Genomic DNA, 19,085 nt, shown 5'->3' with positions numbered 1-19,085 from the left:
CAGAGGCTTGCGGCGGCGGAACTCCCGATCTATCGTGCTTCCTGATGTTTTCAGGGTACATGAGTATATATAGGCGAAAGAAGTCGGTCAGGGGAGCCACGAGGGGCCCACGAGGGTGGGGGAGCGTGCCTAGAGGGGTTGGGTGCGCCCTGGACCCTCGTGGCCACCTTGTTGCTTCCTTGACGTCTACTCCAAGTCTCCTGGATTGCGTTTGTTCCAAAAATAACTCTCAAGAAGGTTTCATTCCGTTTGGACTCCGTTTGATATTCCTTTTCTGCGAAACACTAAAATAGGCAAAAAACAGCAACTTGGACTGGGCCTCCAGTTAATAGGTTAGTCCCAAAAATAATATAAAAGTGTATAATAAAGCCCATTAAACATCCAAAATAGATAATATAACAGCATGAATACTTCATAAATTATAGATACGTTGGAGACGTATCAGCATCCCCAAGCTTAATTCCTGCTCGTCCTCGAGTAGGTGAATGATAAAAGAAAGAATTTATGAAGTTTGAATGCTAGTAGGTGCACAAGTTTAATCAATGATAATTTCAATAACATTTTCTAGCATCATTATATGTTAAAATAGTAGCTCATCTTATAAAACTTCTCATGATCAAGTAACAAGCTATTCACATGTTAAAGTATAGACCATAAAATTTCTTGAAAACTAGCAAACTTCATTCTCAGTCATCAAACAATTGCAATTCATCTTCTTTTCAGGAAGGGTCTATGTGAGAGCTTTGATTTAGCAAACTCCACATACTCAACTATCATTTAATCTTTCACAATTGCTAACGCTCAAGTGATATTTATGGGTTCAAAGTTTTAATCAGACACAGAGAAAGATAGGGGCTTATAGTTTCGCCTCCCAACCTTTTACCTCAAGGGTAATGTCAACAATAATAATTTATGAAAACCTACATCCAAGTGGATATATATATATCTAGATCGCTCCAACACAAAGTGCTTGCCACAGGAAAAAGTGTAAAAAGGAAAGGTGGTGATCACCATGACTCTTGTATAAGGGTAGAAGATAATAGTAAAAGATAGGCCCTTCGCAGAGGGAAGCAGAGGTTGTCATGCGCTTTTATGGTTGGATGCACAAAATCTTAATGTAAAAGAACATCACTTTATATTGTCGCTTGTGATAAAGACCTTTATTATGCAGTCTGTCGCTTTTATTTCTTCCCTATCACAAGTTCGTATAAAGCTTATTTTCTTCACACTAATTGATCATACATATTTTGAGAGCAATTTTTATTGCATGCACCGATGACAACTTACTTGAATGATCTCACTCAATCCTTAGGTAGGTATGGTGGACTCTCATGGCAAAACTGGTTTAAAGGATGTTTGGAAGCACAAGTAGTATTTCTACTTGGTGCAAAGAATTTGGCTAGCATGAGAGGGAAATGCAAGCCCAGCATGTTGAATGATCCAAGACAATATAACGTTTCGGATATAGGAAAACATAACCCATTAAGTTGTCTTCCTTTTCCAACATCAACTTTTAAGCATGTCATATTTTAATGAGTGCTCACAATTACAAAAGATGTCCAAGATAGTATATTTATATATGAAATCTCTCTCCCTTCAATATTATTTCATGAATTGTTCAAGTGATCAATACAATGTTTGCTAACCTTTAATAAATTTACCACCTCTACTTCTTATATGTGAAGTCATTACTCCCCATGGTATAAGCATATGAAACATATATAATTTCAGATTTATGATATTCAAATCATTCAACCATTTACTCATAATATATAAGTGAAGCACACGAGTAAATGACAAACTACTTCCAAAAAGATATAAGTGAAGATCAATGAGTAGTTAAATAATTATGTAGCTATGTGAAGACTCTCTCTCATTTAAGAATTTCAGATCTTGGGATATTATTCAAATAGAAAGCAAAACAAAACGAAATGACATTTCAAGGATAGCACACATTATGTGAAGAAGTAAAAACTTAGGTTCAATCGATACTAACCGATAATTGTTGAAGAAGAAAGGTGGGATGCCTACCGGGGCATCCCCAAGCTTGGATGCTTGAGACTTCTTGTAATATTATCTTGGGGTGCCTTGGGCATCCCCAAGCTTGAGATTTTGTGCCTCCTTAATTTCTTTTGTATCACGGTTCCCCTAAATCTCAAAAACACCATCCACACAAAACTCAACAAGAACTCGTGAGATAAGTTAGTATAAAACAATGCAATAACCTTATCATTTTCTACTGTAACAAATCACTAAAATTATTTTCAACATTGCATACTAAATGTATCTGCATATTTAATATTCCTATCCTCAAATAGAATCATTAAACAAGCAAACATATGCAAACAATGCAAATATAACAACAATCTGCCAAAACAGTATAGTGTGTAAAGAATGCAAGATTCATCATACTTCCCTAACTCAACAACTTATGAGAAAAATGATACACTGTATAAAATTTATCAGAGCTTATTTTGCAAAAAGTTTCAACAATTTATCATATTATGACTTTTCTAGGGAAATTTTGCAACACGATAAACTTTCTGTTTTCAAACAGCAACAAGTATACTTGCAAAATAAGCATGATAAAGGCTATCATTGACATTTTTATTGAAACTATAGATGAAAAACACTATTCTAAATAACATCAAGCAAATACTAACAAAATAAAATGACACTCCAAGCGAAACACATCATGTGGTGAATAAAAATATAGTTCCAAGTAAAGTTACCGATGAACAAAGACGAAAGAGGGGATGCCATCCGGGGCATCCCCAAGCTTAGGACCTTGGTTGTCCTTGAATATTACCTTGAGGTGCCTTGGGAATCCCCAAGCTTAGGCTATTGCCATTCCTTATTCCATAGTCCATCAAATCTTTACCCAAAACTTGAAAACTTCACAACACAAAACTCAACAGAAAACTTGCAAGCTCCGTTGGTATAAGAAAATAAATCACTACTTTTGGTACTGTTGTGAACTCATTCTAAATTCATATTGGTGTAATATATACTGTATTCCAACTTATCTATGGTTCATACCCTCCGATACTACTCCTAGATTCATCAAAATAAGCAAACAACACATAGAAAACAGAATTTGTTAAAAACAGATCGGTCTGTAGAAATCTGTATCATTCGAATACTTATGTAACTCCAAAAATTCTGAAATAAATTGTTGGACCTGAGGAATTTGTATATTAATCATATGCAAAAAGAATCAACCAAAAATCACTCTCCAGTAAAAAATGGCAGCTAATCTCGTGAGCGCTAAAGTTTTTGTCTTTTATAGCAAGATCATAAAGACTTCACCTAAGTCTTTCCAAAGGTTATACTTGGCACAAACACTAACTAAATATAAAACCACATATAACCAGAGTCTAGATGAATTATTTATTACTAAACAGGAGCAAAAGAAAAGGACAAAAATAAAATTGGGTTGCCTCCCAACAAGCGCTATCGTTTAACGCCCCTAGCTAGGCATGATGATTTAAAAGATGCTCACATAAAAGATAAGAATTGAAACATAAATAGAGCATCATGAAGAATATGACTAACACATTTAAGTCTAACCCACTTCCTATGCATAGAGATTTTGTGAGCAAACAACTTATGGGAACAATAATCAACTAGCATAGGAAGGCAAAACAAGCATAACTTCAAAACTTTAAGCACATAGAGAGGAAACTTGATATTATTGCAATTCCTACAAGCATATGTTCCTCCCTCATAATAATTTTCAGTAGCATCATGAATGAATTCAACAATAACCATCACATAAAGCATTCTTTTCATGATCTACAAGCATAGAATTTTTATTACTCTCCACATAAGCAAAATTCTTCTCATTCAGAATAGTGGGAGTATCATAAGAGACTCGAATACTATAAATTGTTTCCATATTAAAAGAGTAATGTTCAGAGAAAGGGTAATCATAATCATGACAAGTTTTATAAATATAATCATCACTATTTTTTATAGCATAAGTTTCATCACAATAATCATCATAAGTAGCAACTTTGTTCTCATCATAATCAATTGAAACCTCTTCCAAAATAGCGGATTCATCATTAAATAAAGTCATGACCTCTCCAAATCCACTTTCATAAATATCACAATAAGATTCAACATCCTCCAAAATAGTGGTATCATTACTTCCTAAAGTTGACACTCTTCCAAACCCACTTTCATCAGTATAATCATCATAAGTAGGATGCATGCTATCATCATAATAAATTTTCTCATCAAAACTTGGGAGGCTAAAAATATCATATTCATTAAACATAGCATCCCCAAGCTTGGGACAAACATTAATTGTAGCAAATATATTCTCAAACATGTCATTATCATCAAACATAGAATCCCCAAGCTTGGGCCTTTTCCTATCATAAGCATAATCACTCTCATCATTAATAGTATGGATAGCACCAATAGTATAGCAATTATCATCATCACAATGAGTAATAGGAGCAACATCATTTGGGAGGGATACCTTTCTACCTTTGCTTCTCCGTCTTTTCTTTTTCTTCTTCACATCATGTGTGGGTTTAACCCTCTTTCTGGAGCTCCTTATTAATGAGTTGGTTGAATAGAAGGCTCCTCCTCGTTACCTGATTCATCATAAGAAATAATAGGAGGATATTGGGAAGTCTCTTCCCTTTCATGAGTATTCTCTTCATATTCTATTTCTTTTCTTTTCTTTATGTAATTGGCAATATAAGGATTTTCAATGCAATTCACTGCACAATACATAAAAATTTCTTCTAGATCAAAATCAAGAACTTTATCTAGGACAAATACTAGAAGATCCTTAGTTATACGTTTCATTTCTTCATAACCCACAAGCAAACTAAGTTCATTATGATGCGCAAGGGAAATCAAGTCATCACAATTTTTGGACATGATTCGATCATGAAACAATTTGCATTGAAGATTTAAGTGATCACGTTCATTGCAAAGTTCACAAGGATGGCAAAGAAATTTTAAATTTTTAGCACAAGCATCAAGCCTCTCTTGCAACCATTTAGTTTCTAAATACTTATGCCTCTTGCAAAATCTATCTCCCTATTTGGTGTGTACTTGCAAACTCTATGCACTCCACAAAAATTGACATGCTTATAAGAGACATTATCATCATGACTAGTGCAATCATCATTAGTACTATGGATATTCAAAGAGTTCATACTAACAACATTGCAATCATACTGATCATTCAAAGATTTAGTCCCAAACATTTTATAGACTTCTTCTTCTAGCACTTGAGCACAATTTTCCTTACCATCATTCTCACGAAAGATATTAAAAATATGAAGTGTATGAGGCAAACTTAATTCCTTTTTTTGTAGTTTTATTTTATAGATTAAAGTAGTGATAAAACAAGAAACTAAAAGATTCGATTGCAAGATCTAAAGATATACCTTCAAGCACTCACCTCCCCGGCAACGACGCCAGAAAAGAGCTTGATGTCTACTACACAACCTTCTTTTTATAGTAGTTGTTGTGCCTCCAAGTGCAGAGGTTTGTAGGACAGTAGCAAATTTCCCTCAAGTGGATGACCTAAGGTTTATCAATCCGTGGGAGGCGTAGGATGAAGATGGTCTCTCTCAATCAACCCTGCAACCAAATAACAAAGAGTCTCTTGTGTCCCCAACACACCCAATACAATGGTAAATTGTATAGGTGCACTAGTTCGGTGAAGAGATGGTGATGCAAGTGCAATATGGATGGTAGATATAGGTTTTTGTAATCTGAAATTATAAAAACATCAAGGTAACTGATGATAAAAGTTAGCACAAACGGTATTGCAATGCTAGGAAACAAGGCCTAAGGTTCATACTTTCACTAGTGCAAGTTCTTTCAACAATAATAACATAACTGTATCATATAACTATCCCTCAACATGCAACAAAGAGTCACTCCAAAGTCACTAATAGTAGAGAACAAACGAAGAGATTATTGTAGGGTACGAAACCACCTCAAAGTTATCTTTTCTGATCGATCTATTCAAGAGTCCGTAGTAAAATAACACGAAGCTATTCTTTCCGTTCGATCTATCATAGAGTTCGTACTAGAATAACACCTTAAGACACAAATCAACCAAAACCCTAGTGTCACCTAGATACTCCAATGTCACCTCAAGTATTCGTGGGCATGATTATACAATATGCATCACACAATCTCAGATTCATCTATTCAACCAACACAAAGAACTTCATAGAATGCCCCAAAGTTTCTACCGGAGAGTCAAGACGAAAAAGTGTGCCGACCCCTATGCATAAGTTCACAAGGTTACGGAACCAGCAAGTTGATCATCGAAACATACATCAAGTAGATCACGTGAATATCCCATTGTCACCACAGATAAGCACATGCAAGACATACATCAAGTGTTCTCAAATCCTTAAAGACTCAATCCGATAAGATAACTTCAAAGGGAAAACTCAATCCATTACAAGATAGTAGAGGGGGAGAAACATCATAAGATCCAACTATAATAGCAAAGCTCGTGATACATCAAGATCATGCCAAATCAAGAACACGGGAGAGAGAGAGAGAGAGAGAGAGAGAGAGAGAGATCAAACACATAGCTACTGGTACATACCCTCAGCCCCGAGGGTGAACTACTCCCTCCTCGTCATGGAGAGCGCCGGGATGATGAAGATGGCCACCGGTGAGGGATCCCCCCCTCCGGCAGGGTGCCGGAACAAGGTCCTGATTGGTTTTTGGTGGCTACAGAGGCTTGCTGCGGCGGAACTCCTGATCTATCGTGCTTCCAGATGTTTTCAGGGTACGTGAGTATATATAGGTGAAAGAAGTCGGTCAGGGGAGCCACGAGAGGCCCATGAGGGTGGGGGCGCGCCCTGGACCCTCATGGCCACCTTGTTGCTTCCTTGACGTCTACTCCAAGTCTCGTGAATTGCGTTTGTTCCAAAAATAACTCTCCCGAAGGTTACATTCCGTTTGGACTGCGTTTGATATTCCTTTTCTGCGAAACACTAAAATAGGCAAAACACAGCAACTTGGACTGGGCCTCCGGTTAATAGGTTAGTCCCAAAAATAATATAGAAGTGTATAATAAAGCCCATTAAACATCCAAAACAGATAATATAACAACATGAATACTTCATAAATTATAGATACGTTGGAGACGTATCATTAAGATGGTCTGCTTGCAAGACTTCCAGGAAACGGCGCCACCACCAAGTGTAAAAACATAACCACTTGTGGCCTTAATCTCATCAGCACCAGATATCATGTTCGAGTCACTATAACCCTCCAGTACCCTTGAATACCCGGTGTGGTGGATCACATAGCTTGCAGTGCCTTTCAAGTAGCGCATAACTCTCTCAAGCGCATGCCAATGATCATCTCCCAGTTTTGACACAAACCGACTCAGCTTGCTCACAACAAAAGAGATGTCAGGCCTCGTGGCACTCGCCAAATACATGAGCGAGCCAATAATCTGAGAATACCTCAGTTGATCTCTAGCAATCCGTCGATTCTTTTGAAGCAACACACTAGCATCATATGGAGTTGGAGAAGGCGTGCATTCGCTATACCCAAAACGACTTAAGATCTTTTCCACATAATGAGACTGAAGTAGCGTGATCCCACCATTCTCATCTCTCAACAACTTGATGTTCAAGATAACATCAGCTACTCCTAGATCCTTCATCTCAAAACAGCGAGATAGGAAATCCTTAACCTCCTTGATTAGATCAAGTTTGGTTCCAAAGATCAGTATGTCATCGACATACAGACAAAGAATAACTCCTTCGCTCCCACCATGACGATAGTACACACACTTGTCACCATCTTTACTACAAAGCCGGCAACAGTTAATGTTCTTTCGAACTTCTCATGCCACTCCTTAGGAGCTGGCTTAAGGCCATATAAATACTTTAATAACTTGCACACCCTTCCTTCCTGACCAGGTACTACAAAACCATCTGGCTGATCCATGTAAATTTCCTCCTTCAACTCTCCATTGAGGAAATCTGTCTTAACGTCCATTTGATGAATGAGAAGACCATGTGAGGCAGCCAGTGATAGTAGCACCTGAATTGTGGTCAGTCTAGCCATGGGTGAGTAAGTATCGAAGAAGTCTTCACCTTCTTTCTGGGTATAACCCTTAACCACAAGCCATGCCTTGTACTTTTCAATCATACCGTCAGGTCTAAGCTTCTTCTTGAACACCCACTTACATCCTACAGGTTTACACCCATAAGGATGGTTAGTGATCTCCCAGGTTCCATTAGCTAAGATGGAATCCATCTCACTACGAACAACTTTATTCCAGTAGTCAGCATCAGGAGATGCATATGCTTCTGAAATAGTCTTGGGTGTGTCATCCACAAGGTATACAATGAAATCATCACCAAAGGCCTTTGCAGTCCTCTGTCTCTTACTCCTTATAGGAGTTTCATTGTCACCCTCAACGGGATTCTCAACGTGTTCCATCGCAATGGAGGGTTCAGGAATTACAGTGAATTCGTCACTAGATGGAGTAGGTATATCCTGATTTGATGAACTCGACATATCCTTCATAGGAAACATGTCCTCAAAGAAAGTTGCATCATTAGACTCCATAATCGTACCAACATGCATGTCGGATACCTCAGATTTTATTATCAAAAATCTATAGCCAATACTATGAAAAGCATAGCCCAGAAGAACACAATCCATGATTTTTGGTCCAAGCTTGCGCTTCTTGGGAATTGGTATATTGACTTTCGCAAAAAAACCCCAAGAACATAGGTAAGAGAGTTTCAACCTTTTCCTTTCCCATTCCTCAAATAGAGTCATGGTCTTATGCTTTGTGGGAACTCGGTTTAGGACATTACATGCAGTCATCAGCGCCTCCCCCCGCCATTCCTTGGAAAGACCCAATGTGTCTAACATGGCATTAACCAAATTAGTTGAGTTCGGTTCTTTCTTTCGGCCACCCTATTAGACTGAGGTGAGTAGGGAGGCGTCCTCTCATGGATTATACCATGTTCCGCATAAAACAAATCAAATTCATTGGAAAAATACTCTCCACCATGATTGGACCTTAGTCGTTTAATTTTCCGGTCAAGTTGGTTCTCCGCTTCAGCTTTATAGTTTTTGAAGAAAGTTAAAGCCTCCTCTTTTGATTTCAGAAGATACACATAACAATATATAGTAGAGTCGCCAATCAACGTCATGAAATATCTCTTTCCACCTTTTGTCAACACGCCATCTCACAAAGATCAAAATATATAAGCTCTAGTGGCGCCAAGTCTCTTGCCTCTGCAGTCTTATGGGACTTGCGAGGTTGCTTAGCTTGCACACATACTTGGCACTTGGAGCCTTTGACAATAGAGATTTTTGGAATTAAATTCAAATTGGCTAGCCGCGTCATGCAACCAGAGTTAATATGCCAACTTCGTGAATGCCAAATATCAGTCTCATTATTGTGGCAAACATTATTAATAACTTTAGTGCAAATATCTGACAAAGAAGTCGGAACAAGCCTCCGCTCTCATAGCCTTTTCCAACAAATTGTCCATACTTAGAAACTACAACTTTATTGGACTCCAAAACCAACTTAAAACCATCTCGACATAAACGGAAACCGCTAACGAGATTTTTATTGATGGACGGCACATGATGAATGTTCTTTAGACGCACGGTCTTCCCCAAAGTAAACTTCAGATCGACCGTACCGACACCTCAAACGATAGCATGTGACCCATTCCCCATCAGCACGGGAGAAGTCCCTGTGAACTGGTAAGAAGAAAACATAGAGGCGTCAGCACAAACATGTACATTGGCACTAGTATCAATTAACCAATCAGGAGATTGAAATACTAAAAGGATGGTAGGAAGAGTACCGTACCAAGATTCCTTCATATCAGTATCACCGATGACAACATTAGCAGACTTGCCGCTCTTCTCATGTTCGCGCTCCTCAAAGCGGTTAGGACACTTCGGAGCCCAGTGATTAGGATCACCGCAGACATGGCAAAGTCCCTTCCCCTTCTTGTGAGAATTCTTCTTGAAGTTGGTAGAATGTGATGGATTGTTCTTTGCATCAAACTTGCCTTTGCCCTAAGTTTTTTTCTTATTATTTTTGAACTTGTTGGACTAGAAGTTCTTGTTTTGTACCATATGGGCACTAGAAGCTCCCTCAGTAACTCGAGCACGTGTTTCTTTTGCTCTCGCCTTTTCTTCAACATCAAGAGTACCAATGAGATCCGCAACGGAAAACTCCTGTCTCTTGTGTTTCAGGGAAGTAGCAAAATTGTTCAACGAAGGTGGAAGCTTGGCAATGATGCCGCCGGCAACAAATTTGTCCGACAATACACACTTGAAGTACTCGAGTTCCTTTGCGAGTGACTGTATCTCATGAGCTTGCTGGACAACAGAGCGCTCATCAGTCATCTTGTAGTCATAGAATTGCTCCATGACGTACAACTCGCTGCCGGCATCCGAGGCCCCAAACTTGGCCTCGAGCGCAGCCAACATGTACTTACATTGTCAAACAACATATACGAATCCACAATAGAATCGTCAAGAACACTCAAAAAGGCGCCTTTAAAGAGGGTATCGATCTTCTCAAAAGCTTCCAGCTATGCTGGATTAAGATCACCCTCAGGCTTGCCCTTAGTGGCGTCATAGCAACACATGGTCTGAAACCAGTAGACTGCTCTCGTGCGCCACCTCTTATATTGCACCCCCTTAAAGGCAAACAGCTTCAAATGCGCAACAAAACCACTCGGAGTAAATTGCCTATAATCAGGTTTTTGGATTGTTGAATATATGACCAAATTACTACGGGTTTTAATGCGAATAAATAGAAGATAAATCATGACAGCACTAGCAGAGATTAAACTAATCATGCGAAATAGCATAGTAGATGAACAGATCACATCCAGGTCACATACTAGAAACATGAATTCTACCACGATCTCGAACAGGAAGGATTGAATCACATACGATGCAGCGGGAGCAGCACCGCCAGCGTTGGTGTTTTCGGCCATGTCGTTGAGGACGAGGTTGCCCAGGTCGGGGAAGAAGTCGTCGTTGGCGAAGCCGTCGCTGCCAGCAGTCGCGCGAGTGCGCTCCCCAAAAATTTGATCGCCCCTCTCCCGTACAGGATCACGAGAGGCGGGGTTCCGGAGGTCGGTTGTCCCTTCTCGCGGTGCACGCCGGAAGGAGGGATGTAGAAGACTTGCGTGGCGGCGCAGTGGTCTGGAACGGTGGTGTGAAACCATACGAAGTGGCGGCGGCTAGGATAGACGTCTGACTGACTATATAGTGCGGGTCGGGTAGGTCGTGGGAGTAAACCCCACATCCGAGTCACGATCCAAAAGAATCGAAACGGTTCAGTAATAAACGCGTCCATTAATTATTAATTAATGACTCATTGATTTTTTTCAAGCAGCAAAAATATAGACAACGTGCATAGCTTTGTCCTTGGCTCGGCTCAATCCCGCAACTCACGGCGCGTCGTGACGAGGCGAGCGAGGAGGAGGAGCGCGTGTGTAGGTCTCCTCTTCTCATGCTCATACAAGTGGTAGAAGAGCTCACCTTATAAAGAGGTGCAACTCCTTCTCAATTTCCGGGGTGGGATTAAATTTTAGTCTCACTTACACCACTCACATATATGCGTGAATGGGCCAAGAAAATTTTAAAATTTTAGTTGGACTTTGAGCCAAAAGCCTACTAGCAAAATTCCAACGGAAGTGTGGTTGGAATTGATCCACCATCATCATGGCTTAGGGGACGGACTGCATACTAGACCAGTAGCCTAGCCAGTCTACCGGTTGCTCTATATTATTATGTCCAAATCATTGTATCTGTAAGTCTTATAAGTATAAATAAAGTTACAGGTATTTGTTTAAAAAAAGCTATAACTATAAAAAAGGAGAGAAAAAACAGTGTGAATCCTTCCAAAGGAGACGAGAAAAAGCAACGACTTTGTTCCTCTCCAAAATCGAAAGACAAAAAGGAAACGAGTCTTTTGTTCCAAACTTATGTGATGCCCACGCTGCTGTTGTACTTGAGGAGATCGAACTATTGCATTTTCTCTGTATTCGAAAAAGATAGCATTGCTCGACGTTTCTCTTGCTACTGTATATTCTGACAATATTGCATACAGATGGCAATGTGGCACATACGGTTATGCAGGTTTTAAGGAGTGCATACACACATATTCGGACAACTCGGTGCACGTAGCTCCTACTTGCGCATGATCCAGAGAAGGGTTCGATAACTCTAGGTCTTTAATACGTAGCACTTTCCTGCATTTCTGCAATAGACTGCTTTCACGACTCGAAACTGTGACCTCGCGGTCACAAGGCAACAACTTTATCGTTGTGCCAAAGTTCTCCTTCTACATACACGTATATCAACAAAGAAATGTCCGAACGCCAGAAAATAGGGACAAACTTCGTGTTCTAGAAGGAAACTCCAGCCCCCTCAGAAAGAAAAAAAGAAAAAGAAACTCCAGCTTGAACCAACCGGGACAGTACTATATGATGACAGCTCTAGTGAAGGAACTTGGGAATGAAGGTACGAATTGAAACAATTGTTCAGACACCGACAGAAGAGCTAGAGAATATGAGCTTAAATTGCCATGTCAGCTACTGGGTAAAGACAATGACACGTAGGTACGTATGGAAAGAGCCACGAAAGTTAACTACAGTATGACTTAGCCGCAAAATCAAGCCAGGTCTTGACTTTACGTACTCACCCCATGTGCCTCTGGTTATGTCAGGTAGCTACTTCCGCAGGCCTGTAATATGTGAGGAAAGGGGAATTAAACAATTACTCTGATATCCAAAGTCATCAACCGGAGACCCTGGATCGAATTGGCCTGATTATATTTGGGAACTTTTGCTGATGCGACACGACGTCTGTGTTAAAATATACGCACCGGTCGCCCTCTATCCCTCTCGCGTTGCCGTGTTTCTCCCCCTGGTTTTGGCTCCTTGTTGCTTGGATTTTGCTGCCCGCCGCGACATACGTACGCGGTCCGGGTGTCCTCTGTCGAGAGAGAGCTGGCGATCGATTGAGTTGAGGGGTGGGAGGCGTCGACCGTGGGTGGAAATCGTTTCAAAAAAGTGAGAGGCTGCCTCAAAATCAAGTGGCGCCCAACTTGCTGCGAGTTTTCATTTCTGCTGTCTAGGCAGGGAGGAAATTTGTGGCACGCACTTGCCGGGCCCGCGGATTATGGATAGTCGATCTGCTTTAAGATTCGTCCATCTGTCTGTATTGTATTTGCCTTCATGTATCAGTGTGTGTCTATATATATATATATATATGTGTGTGTGTGTGTATTCAGATCGTAAAGCTAAAGTAGTATACATAGTTGTTTCCGTACGTTCGTTAACGAAGGTACATATACATTTTCTTTAGAGTACGCCAATGGCGTACCTTACCTTTATAGAAGATAGAGAAATATGTACAAGGGATTACAATGCGCGTCCACTTCACCGAAGCGTCCGCCCTTCCAAACTCCGAAAAATGCCTAAGGGACTACTCGCAAAAGTGTAACATCCCACTCCTACTGGCTAACGCCCACAGTTTCCGCTCTCCGAAGATGCACTCCACAATGCCTAGCTCATTTGTGATGCCATTCCTGCTGAACACTTTGTCGTTCCTCTGTTTCCACAAACACCAGCAGATTAGCATTACAAATGAGTAAAAGTCCTTTCGCATGGTCTTCTGCACTGTCTTCCGGGCTCTCATCCACCAAACTTGCATTGGAGCATTGCCATCCGGCAGTAGTGCAAGATCAATCCCTGTCTTTGCGAAGCAAAGATACCAAACCTGCCTAGCGAACACGCATTGTGACAGAATGTGATCCGCAGTGTCTTCATCTTGCTCGCAGAGGAAGCATGGCGAGGTTGCTTCTTGTAGACCATGTTGAGTTCTCCTGTCCGATGTCCACAATCTGTACTGAAGTGCCAACCACATAAAGATTTGGCAAGCGAGGGATGCTTTGCTTTTCCATATGGCTGCAGCCGGCTGGAACTTTATACCTCCTTCACACATCATCCTGTACGTATAGGATGCCATGTATTTGTCTGATGCGTTTCAGGACCAGTACGGCGAGTCCTCCGAACCCTAGTGGAGTTGGATGTCCACCAGGGCCTCCCAGAGCCTGATAAACTGAGCCAAGTCCTCGGTGCTCATGTCCCCCATTTTATCGTTCATCCAAGCGTGGAGATACAGCCCATCCTTTGTCGTACGCCTATTAATCGTTCGAGTTTTGACCTTGGGCAGTAGGCTTGGCGCCAGCTCCTTCATTGTCGCCCCTCCAATCCATCTGTCCTTCCAAAAAAGTGTCTTCGTGCCGTCTCGTATGTGCCATTTTACCAAACTTTGAAACACCTCGATGCCTCCTTATCGACAATCTCATGCAGACCCTGCCATGGCTTATCCTCATCCACTCTCTTAAGCCATTCCCAACGCAGCCGGAGAGCAATCCCTTGTTTATGCAGATCAATGATGCCCAAACCACCAAGATCTTTGGGTCTGCATACCTGCTGCCATGCAACCACGCACTTCCCTCCTACTATCTCATCCGTTCCTGGCCAAAAAAAGGCTCTGCATCCTTTGTCGATCCTATCCAACGCCCATTTTGGGACGTCAGCTATGATCAAGTGGTGTGTAGGTCTCGCCCGCATGACTTGATTCACCAAAATGAGCCTTCCCGGCCTAGTGACCAGCCCTCTCTGCCAGCCTAGAAGAATTTTTAGCACTGCGTCCACCATGGGCTGCCAATCTGAACGGGTCAGTTGCCTAATGCTAAGCTGCAGCCCTAGATATTTGCAAGGGAACTACTCGATCTTCCAGGGCATGGTATTCCAAAGGAGCTGTTCATCCCTCTCTTCTCCTCTGATTAGGATGGCTGAGGATTTTGCATAGTTCACTCACAAGCCAGAAGCCTCACCAAAGATCTGTAGCATCTCCTGAACAAAGAGTGTGTCAGCTGTGTTGGGTTTGGCAAAGAATACTACATAGTCGGTGTACAGCGACAACCTCTATGTAGGATCACATCCATTCATCTTGCTTAGCAGCCGATATTCATTGGTCTTGATGATGATCGCAATAAGCACATCCATGGCTATCACGAAGAGTAATGGCGAGAGCCACTCTGCCTGTCTCAACCCACATGCGTGCATGAACTTCTCACTGGTTGTGCCGTTGACTACCACACGAGAGCTCGCGGTGTGGAGTAACGTCGCGACCCAAGACAGCCAACGTTCCGAGAATCCTTTGGCTCTTAACACCTCAAACAGGAAGGGCCAAGACAGCGAGTCGAAGGCCCTTGAGATATCCAATTTGAGCAGCACCCCTTAGCCTTCCTTTTGTGTAATTTTCTTGCCATTTGTCTGACCAATATGAAATTGTCGTGGATGTTGCGCCCCTTGATGAAGGCTGATTGGTTCATGTTGACGAGTTCCGGCATGCGGTGGCTCAACCTAGATGCTAGCAGTTTGGATGCAATCTTCGGTATGCTGTGGACCAGACAGATAGGCCGAAAATCTCTCACAGTACACGCCTCGGGGCACTTTGGGATTAGCGTGATGAGCTCCTGGTTTAGCCTCCCGAACCATCTTCTATTGTCCATGAATAGTTTGTGCAGTGCCGCCATGAAATCCCCTTTCACAATATGCCATGCTTTCTGGAAGAAGATGTCGATGAACCCGTCTGGCTCCGGCGCCCTGTCCAAGGGCATCTCTTTGATCACATTCCAAACTTCCTCTTCCTGGAATATCATGTGTGGCTCCGATAGGTCCAGACGATTGATTCTCAAGAACTCCAGGTCTAGAGTATGCTCTCGTGCCGAGGCCTTTCCCAACTGACCCTGGAACGCCATGTAGAAGGCCTCCTCCTTCCCCTTTTAATCTGTGACCACCTGACCGTCCACATGTAATGCCGGTATGAAATTATTGGCTTTCCTCCCATTCGCGATCAGATGAAAGAGTTTGGTATTAGCATCCCCGTCTTTTTTTAGTTTTTTTTAGAATCACCGGAGGAGTAGTTCCTCCACCTAAATTTGTTACTCAAAGTGGCCAAAATGCCAGAGGAGTGACCCAGTTTATAAGGAAAACCGGATCGAAAACCTGAACAAATTGACCCGTTTATAAGGAAAACCAGGCTGAAAACCGTACAAGGCACGACCAAGCTAGTAGACATAAGACCATCACCACGAGAGACACAAGTAGATGTGGGGTGTCGTCAGAAGATCACAATACCAAGATTTTGCAAACAGCCGAACGCATCGGCGAGCATACCAGCCCCCATGGCACAACTCAGGAGCATCCACAATCAACAATTTTCATCCCAGACACGAACCTTGATGGGGCTCTGCCACAGGAAATCAGAACGATTAGCAAGTTTGAAAGGCATATTGCGCCAACCTTGAGCAAAGATGAGCCGAGACAACACCAAGAACATGAAGCTCACCGCAACACAACGGCGACCATGAGAGGGTCTTGAGCAACCATTACCAACCTCAGATACACGAGAACAGCACCACTAAAAGGTTATATCATTCATGAATGTGTTCAATGTGTTCTTATCTTTTTTTCGTCCGTTCTTCAACCACACTATGTTTCTTCTCTTAGAACCCTTGTGTTCTAGCAGCGTTGTTGTAGACGAGGAGAGATCTACATTGTTCCTTTGCGAATCGCTCAGAGTCGGCAATGACTGATTGACAATGCAAGACAAATTGTGTAGGGTCTATGCTATATCTTGGATATTCTATGAATGTCTTTGTTAGGAAAAATTGTGTGTATAGTTGTTGCTTAATTGTTCTTTTATCCTTTTATCAGTTCTACTAGTTTGTGGCGTTTCAAGAATTCAGATCTGTGGCTTAGCCTATCTTGTTTGTAAGAAGAAATTCCAGGCTTGATCTTAGATAAGCACATATAATCATGGTTGTCTTCCATTGACGAATCTAGGAGTTCATTCTAAGTAGCCGAAAAATAGAAGTTAGAAACTTGGGAAGTATGTCAGTTACAGACGGTGGAACTTAAGTCATTATGTTACTTAAGGAAAGTGAAACTTAAAGCACATGTACTGCCTTTTACCATCAGACTAATTCGCATCACACAATTACTAAATACTTCTACAATGGCAGTCTCGAATATGGATTATTATATAAAAAATAAAGATAGATCTACTCAGATGCATATGTAAAATGTTATGTAAGTTGCTATGTTTCTGTTTCTTGGATCGGTAAATAATACTTCTACAATGTACTATGGCATGAATGAATTTGTTATGTTTCTTGGATCGGTAAATAATAGTTTTATATGATTTAGTTTTGTAATGTACATTTTGATTTTTGGCTTACTCCTTTTTATGTTGACAGTGAGTTCATTGGAATAACAGATGTTATTGAATTATGTGTTGGGATAAATTATTTATTGATGTTATATGCTTTGATTTTGTAATGTTAATGGTATATTGGTTTGTTTAATTATGTAGTGATAAAATGTGTCGTCTAAATCAAGTTATTCAGCAAGTGGCTCATCGAAAGGTAATAGAGACTTAAGGTATTGTTACACTGAGGGAGATGACTCAACAGAGAAAATGATGATGAAGAGTGTAACTCCGAATCTAGATTGAAGGTAGGCCATATTCGTGTTGTTTTGTGGATTTACAGAAGGGACAATTACATTTGTGCCTTAATTGGAACCCACTACTCAAAATTGCCCATAATTACAAAGTGTGCTCAAATTTGCCCCTCTTCCGTTAAGTGCGGTTATAAAGGCCTTTGACCGGACGGAAAATGTATGAAAGGGCATTTCTATAACCGCACTTAACGGAAGAGGGGCAAATTTGAGCACACTTCAGAATTAGGGGTAAATGTGAGTAGGTGGTTCGAGTTAGGGGCTGAAATGTAAATGGCCCTTTACCGAATACAAGAAGTTCATGCTCTGGGAAATCAAATTTGATGGGTTCTTGAGCTTGCCTTCAATTAAAAATGTTAACCTCAAATTTAGTACATATTTTGTAATTGCAACAGATGTCAAGGATCAACGTATTATGATATCCAAGGATAGGAAATTGAAATTCTATGTTGGAGACATGCACAAAGTTTTGGATTGCCTTGTGGATCTAGAGATATTAATGGTCTTGATGGTCACACAATTGCTGCTTCAATTAATTTCTTGAAGCAAAATATGGATATGATTGGAAATGATTTACACAACTTAAAGGCAACACAATTCTTTTTATCCAGAGATATAACTGAGTTATCAAGTGAAGCTAGAAATTGATGCTTTAAGACAACACATGTTATATTTATTATGGGTCATTTAGGAACACCTTTTTCTAAACATAACCCCACCAGTATTGATTACTGGGCGCTCTATGTAGGACTGATTACATATTACAATATAACTACTGTGATTATGCAATGAATTATCTACGTGATGCTATTTCAAAGGCACAGCAACAGATTCAATCAAATAGTCATGTCATATATTTGTATGGTTGTCACTTCTTTTTACAAGTAAGTTATCATTTCCATCTGCATTACGATGAAAAATATTGGATGATCAAATAATTATATATATATTCTGCAGATATTCGATCTTGATAATCATCATCAAGTTGTACTGAAGAGACACACCAAAATGCCTAGGATTCTAGACTGTGATAAGCGCCACATAAATCTCATGATTTCAGCTTGCAGGAAAACAAGAGAATGAGTCACAATGTATGATGCATGCACGGTATGTAGTGTGTTCTTGTTAAATGTTTTTATAACTAATCGAGTATCTGTATTTTACCTTCCTTACTAGATTGAAAGACCTGGATTTGTATGTTATATGAGAAGTATCGTTGAGAGGAAGCCAGACAGCTTTTCTTCTTCTTCAAAACTCTGAAAGGACACTGGTTCCACACAAGTCACACTCAGTTGGATATGTCGGTTATATATCGTCTAAAGAATCACTGAAGAACAATACAAATATGAAAAGAGTTGGAGTAGTTCGAAAGAGCGTACAATTTTGTTTAGCTTCATCAATCCACAATGTATATCTAATGAAAAATCCAGTGATCATATTAGAGATACTTATCCATAAATATCCCCCCCCCCC

The sequence above is a fragment of the Triticum dicoccoides genome, chromosome 2B (genome assembly GCF_002162155.2).
Source record: "Triticum dicoccoides isolate Atlit2015 ecotype Zavitan chromosome 2B, WEW_v2.0, whole genome shotgun sequence".
In the NCBI taxonomy this organism is placed as follows: domain Eukaryota; kingdom Viridiplantae; phylum Streptophyta; class Magnoliopsida; order Poales; family Poaceae; genus Triticum; species Triticum dicoccoides.
Note: the sequence above shows the minus strand (reverse complement) of the source record.